Source organism: Numida meleagris, chromosome Z (genome assembly GCF_002078875.1).
Source record: "Numida meleagris isolate 19003 breed g44 Domestic line chromosome Z, NumMel1.0, whole genome shotgun sequence".
NCBI lineage: Eukaryota > Metazoa > Chordata > Aves > Galliformes > Numididae > Numida > Numida meleagris.
In genome coordinates this window covers 12,241,206-12,257,832 of record NC_034438.1, presented here as the reverse complement: position 1 = coordinate 12,257,832, position 16,627 = coordinate 12,241,206, and the positions used below count along the sequence as shown (strand labels likewise).

General features: G+C 42.9%; 1 protein-coding gene across 4 annotated transcripts in view; it reads left to right on the top strand.

Annotated features, from left to right (window-relative positions):
* The window catches only part of LOC110389904 (leukemia inhibitory factor receptor-like), a 90,511-nt gene that overhangs the window by 33,017 nt on the left and 40,867 nt on the right, over positions 1 to 16,627 (top strand). Inside the window, exons 1-2 of one of the 4 annotated variants that reach the window (XM_021380966.1) lie at positions 2,506 to 2,676; positions 11,226 to 11,332. The gene's annotated coding sequence lies outside the window, so the exon portion shown is untranslated. Of the gene's footprint in view, positions 1 to 2,505; positions 2,677 to 2,926; positions 3,146 to 11,035; positions 11,126 to 11,225; positions 11,333 to 16,627 lie in introns of those variants that run through there. The other 3 variants (XM_021380968.1, XM_021380969.1, XM_021380967.1) reach the window with 3 other exon arrangements.

Here is a 16,627-nt window from a genome sequence, read left to right as displayed (position 1 = left end):
TAAAGACACAGCATGTGTTCCAGCATCTGCCCTTCAATTTTCTGGAAACCAGAGATAAGGCAGGAAACAAAAATATGCATGTATGTACTACATGCAGATAAGTTTTGTTATAAAGTATAGCAGCAGTGACATTTTACAGGGAAAGTTGCATGATGAGTCAGGACGCATAGACGGCATATTTTCTGTGGATCAAAAGCTACAGGGGAAGGATAATCAGAGCAGCCATTAGTTCATGGGATCTTTTTATTTAAATTAGCATATTTCACTGTATAACAAACAGATAACAGAAACTCAACCATCAGTAGCTTTATCACCTTCAAACTTTTACTATAAAATCACCTTAAATGGCAACTGGTCAAGAAAGTTTCTTAACTTCTAACAGTGCCACTAAACATTGAGTCATTAAATACCATACCAGAACATCAAAACAACCTCAGGAACGACCCATACCTCTGATTTCTCCTGGCAGCTTCTCATTTCACAATCAAATTTTCCTGCTAAAAAAAAAAACAAAAACACTTCTTTCCCCAGTTCCTGTACGGAATGTATACAGGGAAGCTGCCTTGCTAATTAAAAAGAGAAAAAAGTCCATATGAATAATGTTTGCCATATAGAAAATGGGTCAGATCCTCTGTAATTACTCATGGTACACATTCCTTGTTCAGGAAGGCTTCCTGCCAAGTGAGATGCCATGGAGCCATTACTAAGGGGAAAGTAACATGAGCTGCAGAAAAGGAAAGTGGCACAATTTAATTTGACATATAAAGTGCCTTAAAAAAAAAAGTTATTGTGTCCCTTTTGCGGATGGACACTTGCATTTGTTGGGCTATCATCCACAGCACAGGGTTGAACTCTATCCTGTCCTGCCTGTGTGGATCAAACACAACAGAACTGCCAGCTTCACTCCAAGCTTTCTGGTGCTGTAGATATTACTAGTTCCACTGCAGCTCTGGCTGCTGTAACACAGAAAGAGGGGATGCAGAATGAAAACTACAGAAAAATAAATGCAGAACTGGTTCTAGGCAGCTGACATAGAAAATCAATGTGTGCTTGGACTGCACAATGAAGTCCAGAGCACAGAATTAGGCATCCAGCAAGCCTTTGCAGTTGGGAGACTTGAGACTGTGAAGAGATGGCTGACATGCTGGGAAGGTAACTGCTTAAATCTACTGGCTGGAAAACCCCTAAGAAGAGAGCTCTCCTGAAGACTGTCCATCCTTGGAGTTACAAATGCTTAAATCTGTATCAGGAGGAAACATCCACTGCTTGGGACTCACTGCCCAGGGCTTCTCTCCAAATGCTGTTACCCTTCTTTCCCAAGAACAGTATGTGTATAAGGAGACGCAGCCTTTCCTCTTGAGAAGGTGACACAGGTCAATGGATAGACAACTGTCTCAGGAGGCCTGAAGTCAAGCATGCTCTTGAGCCAGAAGAGACCCAGCCACAAGGTTCGTGTTGTTCTTGCTCTAGCTTACAGCAACTTCAATTTTCTTTGCACAAGCAAAAACACTGGAAAGGGGAGGAAAGGATGGAAAACTTCATCTCTACAAAATAGCCTTTATTCACTTAGCCTGGGCAGGGAATGTGCAGGATTGTGGGAGAGTTGCATTGGAGACCCCAGATACATCCACATAGCCAATATAGGACACAAGCCTGGCTCAGGACCCTCATACAAGTACATGCAGTTCCTTACTACGTAGGCTCTGAGAAAAACCATCGACTGCAATCTAGAAACCCCTGCAGGGGAATATAGGCAGAAAAATGCAAGGAAAACTGAGGAGTTACTTTTTCTCTGTCTTGCTGTGGTTCACTGGGGAACAAAAGAGGAGCCACAGGCTTGCCAGCTCTTCTGATTTTATGGGCCTCGTGGTATATATATATTAATTGCTTGACTCTTGAGACTGTGGGATTGTGAAGATCTGAAGTTTGATTTAAAAGAGAGGCTGGCACATAGCTATTGTGGCTTCAGAGAAATGTTGGAGGTCGAGTCCCAGACCTCAGAAACAGGAGGCAAATATAAAATGAGTCAAGAACTCCCTGCACTTGAAGGCCTGGCCCAGCACTTTGAACCCCGGAGGGCTGGTGGTGTCTGAGATGTTGGAAAGAAGAGTTTTCTGATGGTGAAGAATGGTGTTTGACGTTGTCAGAGGGAACCTGAAATGATTAGATTTGTGACTTCAGTCTGCTTCCAACAGCCTGCTGGGGACCACCGGCCGCTGAAGTATCTTCAGCAACTGTGCCTTCACCAAGCTCTGACGTTAAAGTCGGGCAGTACGACCAGGGACAAACTGAAATCCTCAGCCCTACGAAACCATCACCACTGCTCCTTTGGCAGAGCACAACCCCAGCCTCGGGCGCCCAATGCCACAGGCAGCGTTGTCCACGAGCAGCCCGGGGGTGCCAGGTGCCACAAGCAGCCGCGCCCCGAGGGCAGGCCCCGGGTGCTGCGTCCCGCCTGGGCAGCCGCGCCGCCGGGCGACGCGCGGCGCAGGCTCCTCCCGCAGGCAGCCCGCCAGGCCCTCTCCTCCATCCCTCCCTCTCCCCGCTCCATCCCTCCTTCCTGTCGGCGCTGCGCACTGCTGCCCGCCGGAGCTGGGCCGCCCGGGATCGCGCCGCGGGCACTGCGCACACCCCCGCGGCATGAGGCCGCCACAGGGCAGGGAGAGGCGGCGGCGGGTGAGTGCCGGACCCGGGTCGGGCAGCTTCCGCCGGCGGCTCCTCTGTGCTGGGGGCTGCGCTCGCACCTGGGAGGGTGCCGCGCCGGGAAGCGCCCCCCGCGTCCCCCCACCCGCCTAGGGGAGGGGCAATTGGCGGGGGTGGGGGGGCCGGTGCGGGGCGAAGCGGGGCGGCGGGGGGTGGCGAGCCCCGCGCTGCGCTGCCTGCCCGCAGTGCCTCTGCGCGGAGGGGCGCGGAGCTCCCGCTGTGCCGGCGGCGCCTCGCAAGGCCGTGTTCCCCGCGCTGGCTCGGGCTCAGGCCGGGGACAGGTGGCGGCGGGGCCGCAGGCGCTGCGGGCGCAGGTTCCCCCGGGGGAGAGCGACTGGGAAGGCAGCCGCGGGCCGGAGCCGGCGGTTATATAGAGGCTGTGTTGTGTCAACAGCCCATTCTGCTGGCCGGCAAGTTGGTGGGTTCAAGGACTGAGCAGTGGGTAAATATTTATGCCTCTTCTTGCGTGCGTTTTTATTTATCATTATTTATTATGATTTTTTTTAAAGTAGCATCTTTCCAAAAATCAAAAAAAAAGGAAAGAAATAGGACCTAGGGAGGGGAATGCGGAGCCCTTTTTGCTGCCAGGAGCATCCGGACGCACCTCGCACGCCGGCAGTGGCACAGTGGTGGCAGCTTGCCGCCTCTATTTTAAGGGATTGAATTTCTGGTGCCTTTAGAGAGCGTGTTTAAAAAAAGATCGTCCTAAGCCTCTAAGGTGGTTCTGGAAGAAATGTCATTCCGGTGTTAAAACTCAGTTCGAAGGGGGCATGTTGTGCTGTGTGCTGTTCCAGTAAGAATTAGCAATAGACGTGGCTTTTCTGTTTTCTAATTATAAATGGCAGGCGACTTTGCTGTAAATGGGAATTGGGCTTCAGATAAGTATTGAAATCCCCTTGTGTCTGGGGGACTTCAGCTATGTGCTCATGTGCAGGAGCTCTCCCTTTGATTCTTTGATCCAGACATTCATGCTTAAAATTTCTGTTGCAGAAACAGTCAGATACTTGTTTTCCACAACCAAGTTGGCCATGTCGTGTTGAATTCCTTCAGGAATTTGACATCACATCACCCAGGGAATGGACAGCTTTCTTCTGTACTTGAAGTTTAGCTTGTTACTTAAGTTAAGGCCATGTGGTTTGTCTCTTTGACATCACACCTGAAAGCCTTTTTTCTTTGCTGTGAAGGAACTCTTTAAATTCTTAAACTCTCAGCATGTAGCTTGGACCCTGACCGTTAATCAGTTTCAGCAGGTCTGGTAGTTGTGGGGAAGATGAGGGTCCATGTCATGCCACATTCCCTCTCTAAGGGAACAGTACGTTGTTTCTTGTCATTCTGTCAGCACACATGTGCTTTATTAATACAGCTTTGTGCAAACTGGGGAAAAATGCATAAACTTGTCAATATGCAAAAAGTGTGCTTGTTCTTAACTTCTCAACCATTGTATACTATATGGTCGTGGTGATAAAGATAAGCACTGAATTCCATTTGCTTTTGGTGATAAAGGAGAGCTAGCACTCCTGGATTGGGCCCCAGTGACTCAAGTTTAAAACAAAAATAATGTTTGATGAAGGAAGGATTAGAATGTGGGAAAGGCAGAAGCAAATGCAGGGAGAATTGCAGAGTGAAGGGTGCCGTTCTGCCGCTGGTTGCTGCTGCTGAGTGTTGGCTGCCAGCTGTTAGCTGGGCAGGCGTCTGCAGGTCTCTGCTGAGAGGTCTGCTCAGTCTGCAGAGAACAGCCTAGCGTCAGGAAGCTGCAGGTCTGCAGGGATGTGTATCTAAACCAGAGTATGATGGAGATGTCCACAAATCGAGAGCTTAAAGATCACTGCCTCACAGCTGCTTTAGAGTATAGCTTCCAGATAGTAGAAAACCTGATTTGTTTGGTTTTGCATTCTGTTTACTCAGACTTCACATCCTTTCATCTTATCACTGTTTCACCTATGCAAACTTTTATCAGCATTATTAAGTGATAAGAGTTTCCATTACACACTGTCCAAACATACCTTTTCAGTCACTTAGAGCAACTGGTAGCAAGCACTACTGGGGGAGCTATGTTGTGCAAAATCCCTTTGCAGGTGTGCTGTGGAAAGGGAGAGATGTAACCTTTAGGTGAGGGCATGCCTGTAGACTTACCAGGCACTGTGGAATACGCAGGAGCAGCCACATGGGTGGAGATGCTCTCCAAGAAAGAGAAACTTATTTTCGCAGGTGGTAAAGCTGCTACTGCAACTTTAGCACGGAGCTCATGGGACTTTAATTTTCACATGCTAGATGAGTTACCATCTATTGTTATGAGGTCAGGTCTGTTTCATCATCATACGCAGCCCAGGCTTACTCTAAGAACTTTAGTGAACAAAATAGATATATACATGGATTTATTTACTTCTCTGTATGTAATGCTATAACAGAGTCTGTACCATCGATAAGAAACAGCTCTGTTAGAGCATGAATTGTTTAATTTGGTGGGAGCCTGAAAGTGAGTTTTGTGCCATGAGAGATGATGTATTTAGCAGAAGGGTTGATGTATGCTGGTAGGAATTATACCTGAAAGATTAAATGGTACCTCAAGTAAAATATGTCTGGCAGTCTTAAACAATGGAGATTTTTATAGATTCTGACTCTATCTTGCAGAGTGCAGTGCATCACAAGGATGATGCGGATGGATTATGTTTTTCTGCAAATGACTCAGTAGATGATGTGACCAGGTAAATGAGGTTTTTTTCCAGTTATGCTATGTGTTAGTGCTCAGAGGAAAGCAGAGGATGCTAAATTAAACCATACTGCTTTGTAACCCAAGGAGTGTTCATACATTTGCTAGATGAAAACAAAAATCTTCACATTTTTGAAAGTCAGTTTATATTGTAATGAGCTTATAAGAGCTGTTGAACTAAAAAGACAGGGATCTCCTAGAAGAAGGCCAGTGGATGGCCACAAAGATGATTAAGAGCCTGGAGCATCTCCCTTGTGAGGAAAGAGTGGGTAACCTGGACCTGTTCAGCCTTGGGAAAAAAAGAAGATGGAGTGGGGAATCTGATAATCATTTATAAATATCTAAAGGGAGGTGGGAAGCAAGTGCATGAGGCCAGGCTCTTCTTGGTGGTGCACAGCAATAAGACAAGGAGCAGTGGCCTAAAACTTGAACATAGGAAGTTCCATACAAACATTCAGAATAACTTCCTTATGGTAAGGGTGACGGAGCACTGGAACAGGCTGCCCAGAGAGGTTGTGGAGTCTCCTTCTACGGAGACATTCAACACCCGTCTGGACTCCTACCTGTGCAACCTATTGTAGGTACCTGCTTTAGCAGGGCAGTTGGACTCAATGATCTCTTGACATCCCTTCCAACCCCTGTGATTCTGTGATTCTGTGGATGGCAGCTTTCAGGGAAAAGGGAAAAAGGAAATCAGGAAGCTTCTTGGGATTGGTTTTGTTCAATTTTCAGTAATACAGATAGGACATAGTTGTAACAGAATCTTATATTGAAACTGATGTTGGAATACAGAGTTGACTCAAATGGGGGGATGTTATTTAGCAGCACAGGGAAGATTTGATGAAGGAGATGTAAAGATACTTGTTTAAGTGAATGTATCAGACAAGATACTTTGTGTTACTCTGGGTTAGACATCAATCCATGCCCACTGAGATGCGGAACGCAGGTGCAGAAATGAGTTTTACTGCTGCTAACAAAACTGGCTAGATTTACCTGCAATGGTTTTGTGTTTTAGTGTGCCGCCTTTTCTCGTGATATTTAGTTACAAATCCTTTTTGACTGTTAGGTATCAAATTTCTTTCTAAAAATAAGAAAAATAAACTACTTTCTTCTAGATACAGCATGAGAAGTGATTGTGCCTGAAGGCCAGTTCATGTACTTCAATCCATAAGCAGCTTAATATAAAAGATATGAGTAATCCCTGGGAGCAGAGCTTGGAGCCCATAGTCCTCCAGTCTCCCTCACAAGGACATGGAGTCCTGCTCTGAGTCAGAGGTTATTGAAGCCATGAAGAGAAATGCCATCTACAGAAAGACTGGGGAATTCTCCATCATGGCTCATCTCTTGGTGTCCAGCACGGTCACAGATGATTTCTACACCCCAGCATGTTCTGCAGTCACTGGGCCACCCCAGCAAGTAGAACGATGCTATAGCTTTCTTAACTGCTTTTTTGGGGGAACCTCCTGCTGGATGGTTATATGTGACCTGTTCTGTGCACGTTTTATTGGCTGGAATAGGTGAGAAAATAATTGCCTTGTGAATTTTGAGCATATAAGTGTTAGGCAGGTGTTCTGGTCTTATCAAACTTGAGGTCATCTGTATTTATGCATGTTGATGCTTACATAATTTATCATCTCTCCTCTCTTCTCCTCTCCTTTTTCTCTCTCCTTTTTTTCCCTATTAATATTTAGCTGCAGATAAATGGAATTTTGGAACGTGTTGTTTTAGGTCTAAGCATCACAAATTCTGGTTTTATAGGTGCTTAAATGTCTCCAGGGATTTCTTCCAGACTCATTACTATGGCAGTGGTGAGGGCCATATAAATTTCTAGATGGCTAGAGCTACTTTCTTACCCACATGTGTAGGGTGGGGGACAGCTTGAATACCAGCCACCCACAAAAACAATGATTACCTTGTTCCTTGTCCACTTTGCTTACTGAATTATGAGCCAACAGATATTACCTAGAATTAATGATACCTAGCAGTTTCAAACTCTGGCTTTTTGTAGTAACCACCAGGCTATTGCTGATCATTGCTGTCCTCCCTCCTCTGGTAAGTATGTAATTCCTATATCTTCAGGTGATGGGAGTCCACCAGGTGTGTGACTGTTAGGTCCTCGCTCTTCTTACAAGAGCCAGGAGCTCGTAGCAGGGGCTTTTGCCCCTTCACCGCTGCCTGCCTTTCCCTGCTGCTCTCTCAAGTCACTTATAGCAGTGGATTTCACTGCAAGGAGAAAACGCTTCGACTAAATATAGCTTCTAACCCATTGGTATGAATGTTGGTCAGGGTGTAAGGTTTTGAAGGGCATATGTCTCCCCTGCTTTCCATGCACTGTCTGTAGCTGGCACTGGCGTGATGACAAAGATTGTTGCTACAACAGAAGCAGCCCTCACTTATCCCATAGGCAGAGAACTGCTGAGTTGTCAGCTGTGGAGTCCAAATTATGCCTTTTACCTCAGGGAGCACAAGTTATAAAAGCATGTGTCCTGGAAACAAGGGGGGCACTGTAGCAATTCCCTCCTCTTCTGCCACACTTCGTACCATGCCAAAAAGCAGAGCATGGGCAGTCTGTGTTGCCAGCTCGGTGTGGGGCTAGCAAGATGGTTTCCCCATCTCTTGGGCCATGTGTGTCTGTGAGCAGTCTCCTTTCTCTCTTGTAAGCCTAGGAACTGAGGGGAATTGTCCTTCAAAACCAGAGAGTGCAGCATACCAGCCAGTCTCAGCCACCTGAAGTCTTTGATAGCTGAAGGTGGACTTTCTTTGGGTTGTTTTTATGCTTCAGCACCTTCCAGGCCGGCCAAACGTTTTCACTGGTATAGCATTCTTGATTAGGGCATTACTGAGGGGCTTTAGGTGTACTGGAAATAGCTTCAGTAGTATTGACTGAATATCAAGGTAGCCCGATTTGTAGCGCAGAGTCATGGAATTTATGTACAGGAGTGTGTTTGTACTCTAGATAATAAATGCTATCTGAAAAGTATGTGGGAAAGTTTCTTACGCTTGTGTAATTTTATTATTATTTGCTTAAAGTTGTAATAAGAGTCTAAGTTACAGAGGTGGTCAGAGATGTTTTGCTCAGACACAATCTGTTTTACTTCTGGGCCTCAGCCATCTAAACTAGTTTTGCTCCATGAATAAATTAACTAACTCCCTTCAAGGGGAGAGACACAGGCTCTTTTGACTAGGCTCTTTTGATTGGGTAGTATGGTTGAATGTTATCTCTGGATGGTGTGGATGTGACTTGTCACAAGCTTGACTAGCATGGGCAGAGCAAGCCAGCTCTTTCTCAGCTGGTTTTGTTCCCTCACGTGCTCCTCATGTCTTTCCCTTGGGCATTATGTTTCAGCCTAAAGATTTAAATCTGCTTTCTCTTTATGGGGAGCACTTTGAGCAGCTCACAAAAGGCTGGTTTGGAGCCAGGCTCTGACTGGGCCACTTGCTGTGAAGTGGCCAGTCTTGGATTTGATGGGCCTAAGCACCATGAAGGCAAGCCAGCCTGCCACATTTAGACTGAGCCTGAGAATATATCTCTAATGCAGTCTATCAGGGTGGTTTAGACTTCTCTGGTATTGATGGTTTCTGTAAAGTTGCATTTCATGTTACTTGGGCATTTGAGAGTGCCACTACAGTTGCATGTATCTTGGAGAGCCCAGAGGACTGGCAGATTTGGACAAGCCAGAGAGGAAGTGTGGCTCTGCTCAGCACAAGCCTGGCTTGGGCAGGTAGCTGCCTTCTGAGGCTGTGTGATGATATTTGCCTTATTCTGGCAGCTTACCTTCCACTCAGATCAGGGCTTGTGCTGTCACCCAGAAGCTCTTGTGCCAAGGCATCTCTGCCGCTCACCATGGGACTGAACCCTGTTTGCATGGCTGCCTATGGATTTGCCCCTCTTGAACTGGGTGATCTCATGGCCTCTCCTAACTATAAAATCAGTAAGGACAAAGCTACAAATTATCTTTCTCAAATAATTGGTTTTAATAATACTGCAGGGCAAAAAAGCTGCTTAAATCAAGTGAACTTCAGAAGAAAATTATAGTGGTCAATCTTACAGGTTGGGCTTTTGCAGGCTCTGAAGCCCAAAGGTGAATATGAGTTATATGTGTTCCAGCTACAACTAATTTCCACAGTATGTTATGTTTTGAATCACGTTCAGCATCTGTGGCAAAAGAGAGATTTGACCTCTGTGGTTTTACAGCTACTCTTGAGCCAAAACTAAGGACATAAGCTTTTAATGCTTAATCCTAGGTGGGGTACTGAGAAAGAGAGAGAGAAAGCAAAAATTCAGTGTTGTCTTGAGCTAGCAGTAATGAGGACCAAAGTACTCAGTGTGTGAGATGCACGTACTTGTCACACACTTCTTTTATTTCTGTTAGGGTTTCTGCTGGTTATGAGGATAATAATATCTGTTCCCTAGAGTAGACCTGTTCCTCTTCCTCTTCCCCTCCTTCCCCTGCTCCGTACTCCAGCAAAGGTCATAGCCATGAGAAGTCTTTAGTACACAGGTCTCCAGGCACGTAACTCATAATTCATCTGCTAGAATAGCATTGTCACAATTCCCAATATAGAACAGCCTTCTCCTCCAAATTAAATGTGATTGGCCCGTTTCTTCTCCAAAATGATAGGAATTTTTCAAAAGAAGATATTTTTGGCTCAGTGTTACTACATGTTTCAAATGATTGGAGTTAGCGTGCTTGTAAATCCAGCAACTTGCCATGCCACTGTTATTTTAAATCTTTCCTAAAAATTGGTAGTTTGTCCACTGTATATTGTCTTCCTTCAGTATTAAAACAGTAATAAAACAAGTAAATAAAACAGTATTAAAACAATTACAGTTGTAAGATCTATGGGATTTTTACGCTAATCTAGGCTGACATTAGTATAATATGAACCTGTAACTTAAATTTTGAAATACTTGTGTTAAGCCCATATTTAGAATCATCTTCAGGAGTGCATCCAGTCTTATCTTTAAGATGTCAAGCAGTTCATCCAATCCTTGGAAAGCTTTGCCAATGCTTAATTAGGTTTATTTAAAACAGAACAAAAAAAAAAAAAAAACAAAAAACACTTTTCAGTGATGGCCCGCTATGTGGCATTGTCTTTTGTATCTCGTATATCATGGACTATGTTTAAATCTTGTTTCTTTGTATGTAATTGAGAAGTGTGATCAAGTAACCTCGTTAAACTAAATAGTTGCATTATTCCCAGCTTTGCAGCAACAGATTATCTCTGAGAGCTGACCTGCTCTATGTAACCATTTCATTCTGCATGTAAATTTCATTCTGCACTGGATTAGACAATTTCCACTGCCAGTGAATGTTTAGTATTTCTCTTGCAGTGTTTGCTTGAATTCTATAAGGTAGCCTCGTTGATACAGACTAAGTCGTGAGGACATTTTTTTCAGAGACTTTTAACGTATATTTGAGTGATTATAAAACTCATACTCTGAAAACTGAATATTTTCCAATTGCTTCCCCATTTTTCAACTAATAAGCAGTGCAGGTAGTGTTAATATGCGAAGGACATATCCTTGAAAATGTTGTGTTCTTTTGTTTCACCCTTTTGCCCTGCTGTATGCTTATTGGCTAATCAGTAGGTTTCTCTGGGTTGGAGATGCAGACAATAATGGGAGCAAGCCTTCAGTGTTACAATAGCTTCCTGCAGAATTAGGTCATTAACGGGCTCTGAGCAGTGTTAACTTTTCTCACTGCACATGTAAGTACAGACGGTATACTTATAATTCAAGATCTTTCCTGATGGAACCTCTTGTGCAGCATTCTTCCCCACTGATTATATATGAATCTCTTAACTCCAGGTACCTACTGTGGCTGCCCGCTTCAGCACTCGGCTCTCCAGCACTGAAGAGTGAGGACTGAGTCCATCAAAGGCTCCTGCAGCTGGGCTCCTGCCAGCAGTGCAAATGTAAGTGTATGCATAGCTTTATTCGTAAGGTCAAATTAGTCATAGTCGGGAGCAGTATGCGTGTATATGTGGTTACTGAGGTTTGTTTTCTCGTGTAAATCAGCACTTACTTTTACAGTCACCAGCAGCACCCTATGGCTTTGAAACACCTTCACTTTAGAGGGCACAGGTGATCTCTGATGGCATTTGGCTGCATGGTTCATGGGACTTAAGAAGAAGGTTCTGCAGTCTAAGCCCAGAGCTTTGGAGAACTGTTTACTTTTAAAAATATTTTAACAAGTATTGGTAATAATCATATCCTGTTGGTCTTTCCTTTTGAGGTAAAGTGCATCAAATTTTACTATTGCTAATGAGAGCTGATTGTTGGAATGTTTTAATTTTTGTAATTGGAAAAAAGGGTACTTGCCACAAAAAGTTCATCCTTTCAATCTTCTGCTGTAGCACACGAAGACTTTCTGTATGCATATTCTAAAGTGAAATGTTTATGCTCCTGTGGTATATGCATTGTCATTTAAATAAATTTTGCAAATGTAATTCTTGTGAGATACAGTTTATAGTCCTTTAGTACGGAAAACTGCAGAACTGGGAAGAGCAGAGTACTTTCCAAAGGTGTTTCAGGTCGTTCTGTTTCTAAATGGTGTGTGGGTTCTCATAACTTCTAATGACTATGGGTTCTGGTGAGATTGGCACTAGATTTTTAGAAGAAGTTTTCACAAAAAAGGAAAACAAAAGTGGTATGTCAGTTTTTCACACCATGAAGTTTACATTAGATGTTTTGCAGCTCTGTGGATTTATACAGGTAAGGTTTTAAGAACAAGCTTGGCTTTGTGAGTCATGTACTGTATATCTGATTAAATGCATAAGGAGTGGAAGTTTTCCTAAGGAACGGAAGTGTGGAATAGAAGTGAAAATACACTGAAGCAAAATATGAGTTTCTTCTAACTCCACCAAAATATTAATTGTCCCATTAACTCCTCTTTGCAGCATTAGGTTTCCTCTTGCCTCCCACCTTCTCCACCCCTTGTCCTGACACCTCTTTCTGTAGCCACCAGCAAGACCACTGAGTGCTGTCGCACATCTCTTGTTCCCACGGTTGGACTTGCTCAGCAGTTTAGGAACAATAGCTGCTTCATTGCTGAGTCGCAAAACAAAAAAGTTAAATGTATCAGCAGCAATGCATGAAAAATGGGATGAAGAGCATTCCGCAGGAAGAGATTTTTTCATGCCAGTGTGTAGGTATGTAGGATTTATAGGAGACAGAATCTAATAAGTGAGAAATTCTCCTTCTTTTGTACATCATCTGCCAGCTCAATGCTAAGAGATGTAAACCATGAGATTTACTAATAATAGCAGGAAGGAAGAGCCCTGTTAAACAAAGACAGCAAAGTTGGAATGATTTGTATGTGTAAAACCAAGGTTGTTTTTCCCTCTCCACAGCCTGTTTTTATGCTCACCCTTGAGAAGATACAACAACAGAGATCTTCACTAGAATAATCTTGTTTTGAAGGGAAGGATTGAGGGACAAAAGGCAGATCTAGATTACAGTTGTTATAGCGATAGTCATGTGAAAGTGATGTGAAGATGTGAAATGAGGAGCAGTTGTGACTGAAGATTTCTGATTTTTCTTATTCTACGTCTGAATCGGGTCAGGAGAAACTTGTGAAACTGACTCACTGTGTCCCATTAGTAGCAGGCTCAATTTTCTGTGAGCTGCTTTCATTTTTAAATTAGGTGCAACATCATTAGCCTTACAGACGCTGCTGTCTCAGCACTTGCTGGTGTGTTATTGTCAGGGATTCAATTCACTGCTTTTGCTAAATACTAAAAGGAATATCAGAAAGCGCTGCTCCGTTCTTCACGGGTAAATATGATACATATGAGTCCTAGCCATCTTAACTATTTTAAAATGTTGAATATTTAATGCTTTGTTTCTTTTGCTGTGTATTTTAATGTTGCAGAGTTTGACCGTTTGATCCCCTTGCAAAGTACTGTACAACAGCTCATTCCATTCTGAGATACTCCATGAAACAGCTGAGGAGCTGTTAGTTTATATTTATCATGCAAAATCAAGAAACTTTATAAGTTAGATGAATTCAGTCAACAGATAAGATGTAAACTTCTCACTTGGAGTATTTAAAACAAAATGTGCGATGTATTTTTAGTATCTTTTTCACTCTCATGAAGAGTGAAAAAACATCTGAGTCGCTGTTTGAATCAGATTTGAAGTCATCATACAAAAATGGAAAACAAAACATGAACTTTGTATAGATATATTTATCAATGTTCTGTGTAAACTGAATATTCATCCTAAATTATTCGATATGGAAAATCATATGTTAATTTAATTGTAAAACAACAGAATCTTGTTCCACTGGTGTTGCAGCCAGTGATTTCAGGTAGGGTTCAGTTAAGGAAGTGACACGTAAATGTGGAGCTGAGGATGACATGGAACAGCATACCAAAACTGGATAGCTGTCAGTGCGTCTATTTTCAGGGTGTGAGAGTTTTCTAGAGGTGTAGAAAGGATAACGTGAATGAGTTGGTTTATTTTGGTGTTCTGGGTTGCCAGCTGTCCTGCTACAAGAGCTGATCCATGAGTAGACCATAAGTCCATTGCCAAGCACCTAGAGACTTTTGTGAGAGGAGGAGAGATGACAAAGGGGAGCAGCATAGCTTCAGACAGATGGATTTGATGTGCTGAAGTGTCTCCTGGGTCCACAGCTCCAATGATGGCTGTGACCAGCAACAGAATTAAGAGTACCAGCACCATGAAAGACTGAGCAGGCCTGTGTATGGGACAGAGGGAGTCTCCATTTCCAGTAGCTATGCTATCATATATGTGTGCACAAGTGCAAGAGTTAATATTTGTCCTCCATAGTGTAGCAGAGGTCTCTCTTGGGGCCCACAAAAGTTAATTAGGAAGGAGGCTGGCTCTGATGCTTTTCAACTGTCAATATTTGTGTTTCTGAGTACTTAAGATTAATTCCTACGCATTGCTGCCACAAAAGGAGACTATACATGTGGTATGCATAAATGAGAAGCTGAAGGGGAACAAGAAACAACTAAATCAGTATGTGAAATAACTGAATTTTCAAATAAATACCAACTGCAATGTAATTACACATGGACAAGCTTGTTCTCATAGTGTCATAATAAATTGTAGGTCTTCCTTCTTTGGAGGGGTTGGAAGGGGAATAGCAGCACTTGAATACCAGCTTAGTTAAGAGTGCAGTGGAGAGGAATGGGAAGCATTCAGTCACCCCAGTGGGAAGGAAGCCTACCTGTGGTAGCATGCTGTTCACTATGGAAGTATGAGAGTTTTAAAGACATGAGAAAAATAATTAATGTAATGGGAATTCATCAGAAAATATAGATCTGTAGTTTCAGGAATCGCTCATTCCCTTGATTACTAAAAAATCAATTTCTTTCTCGTAAGTGACTCTCATTCCTTACATTCACACTGAAAGGACATTGCATAACTGTTGCTGTTATTCTCAATATATTATTTAATGTGAAAGCCACAGTTCAGCATTTGATCTATTTGTATACTGTTTGTACACATGAAACCAGATTTCTTTGGATTCAGTTCACTGTACCTTAAAAACAATTTGAATACCACAGGTTTCATTGTAAACAAAGAAGGATTCCAACCCTCGAGTCATTGCCGGTTGTTTTTAGAATTTGGAATTGCTTCAATAATTATCAGTGTTCTCTTATAAAACTAAATAGGCTTTTCCGGTGATGGAAAGAAGATTAAAGGTCATATAGTTCAAAATAAGTTTTTGAATAGTGCCAGATTAAGGAAAATGAAATTTTTTATTAATAAGGTCAACTTCTTTAATGTTTATCTATACATAATGGTGTGCAAGCTGAAGAAAAACAGCAGGGACAACGTGACTTGCCTAAGCACTTTTTTAACTGCAACCCCCTACGTAAAGTGTGAGTGACAGTGGTCCTGCCCTTGAACCTCATGTTGAGTAAAGCACAGATGACAGTGTGGGCAGGGTTTTCCTCTGAAGTTGTGCTGTTTTGAGAACTATACAGAGACTAACGTTGCCTTGAAAAATTAAATGTGCTTTGGAATAGTGGATTAGTGTTTTATTTCAGTTACGTGTCACTAAAATGGCACAAGCATCAGAGAAAAGGAAAATCTTGGCTGTGTTATTCTGTTTGAGTGGTTTTTTAATGGATTTGATGAAAAATATGAATATATTTGCTCATATGCATTGTCCCAGTATTAAATATTGCAAAGGTATGGTGGATAGACGTAGGCATTTGTGTTACGCAGTGTTCTATACACATGCAAACTAACTTGACTTTTTTTTGGTCAGTGTACTTGTACCATGCTGTGTCGTGAAGTGCAAGAATTCAAGGAAGTGTGACCGTGAGGTCACTAAATTCAAGCATATCAGGAAATGTGTGTAGCTGTATCAGATTTATGCAGAAACCTAAGTAGATTCCTTCACGTTACTGCATTACTAATTCCCCTGTTGCAGTAATTGTCAAGACGGTTTTTGAATGGGTTAAAATACTAGTGTGTAAGTGACTCCTAGCAGTTTCCTTCTACTGCACAGCACAATAGCTAGAAGCTAAATTTCTCATTTGGCTAATAGTGTCCCTTAACCTTCACCCCTCCACTTTGTTCTTTGTTCAAATGATTAGGTGTTTTCCATCTGCACCTCTATGGAAGAAGGATCTGTGCTTGTTAATTTGAGCTGACTTCCTAAGGAAGTCAGGCGTATCTGATAGTGCTTTGCCTGTCCTCTTACCCTGCCATAAACTTTGAACATGCTTCCCAGGTTAAATTCGCTCAGAATGAGGAGGTGAGGTCTCAAAATGCTATGTGCGATGTCCTTAAAAGCTTTATGGAACTCTGCAGCTAGGTGTAGAGACCCCGCTGAAGAAATGGCTGCAGCATGAAGTCAGCCTTCACCTTACTGCAATCCAGGCCCTTCTAGCATGCCTCCTCTGATGTCTGTCTAATAAGGCTTAGGATGTAAGCTTCTATCTATGATAACATTTTCCTAATATGTAGCAGCAGTAAATCATGCACAAGCTTGCAGATATCCCAAAAGCATTTAATCTATTTTTGGTAATATTAGGGTTCACTGTGTTCCTCAGAAGAATTTGTTTTCTTTTGTTACCATCTGGAGAACAGTGCTGTGTTCCTAGTAGTGATGGATTTGCTTGTAGTTAACCACGTGCTTGGTAGTAATTGATATGAGCAGAGCCTTCCAAACTCAGGATTTAGAGACCTGATTTTTGTTTGGAAGTGTCTTTGTTCGTCTGAAAATC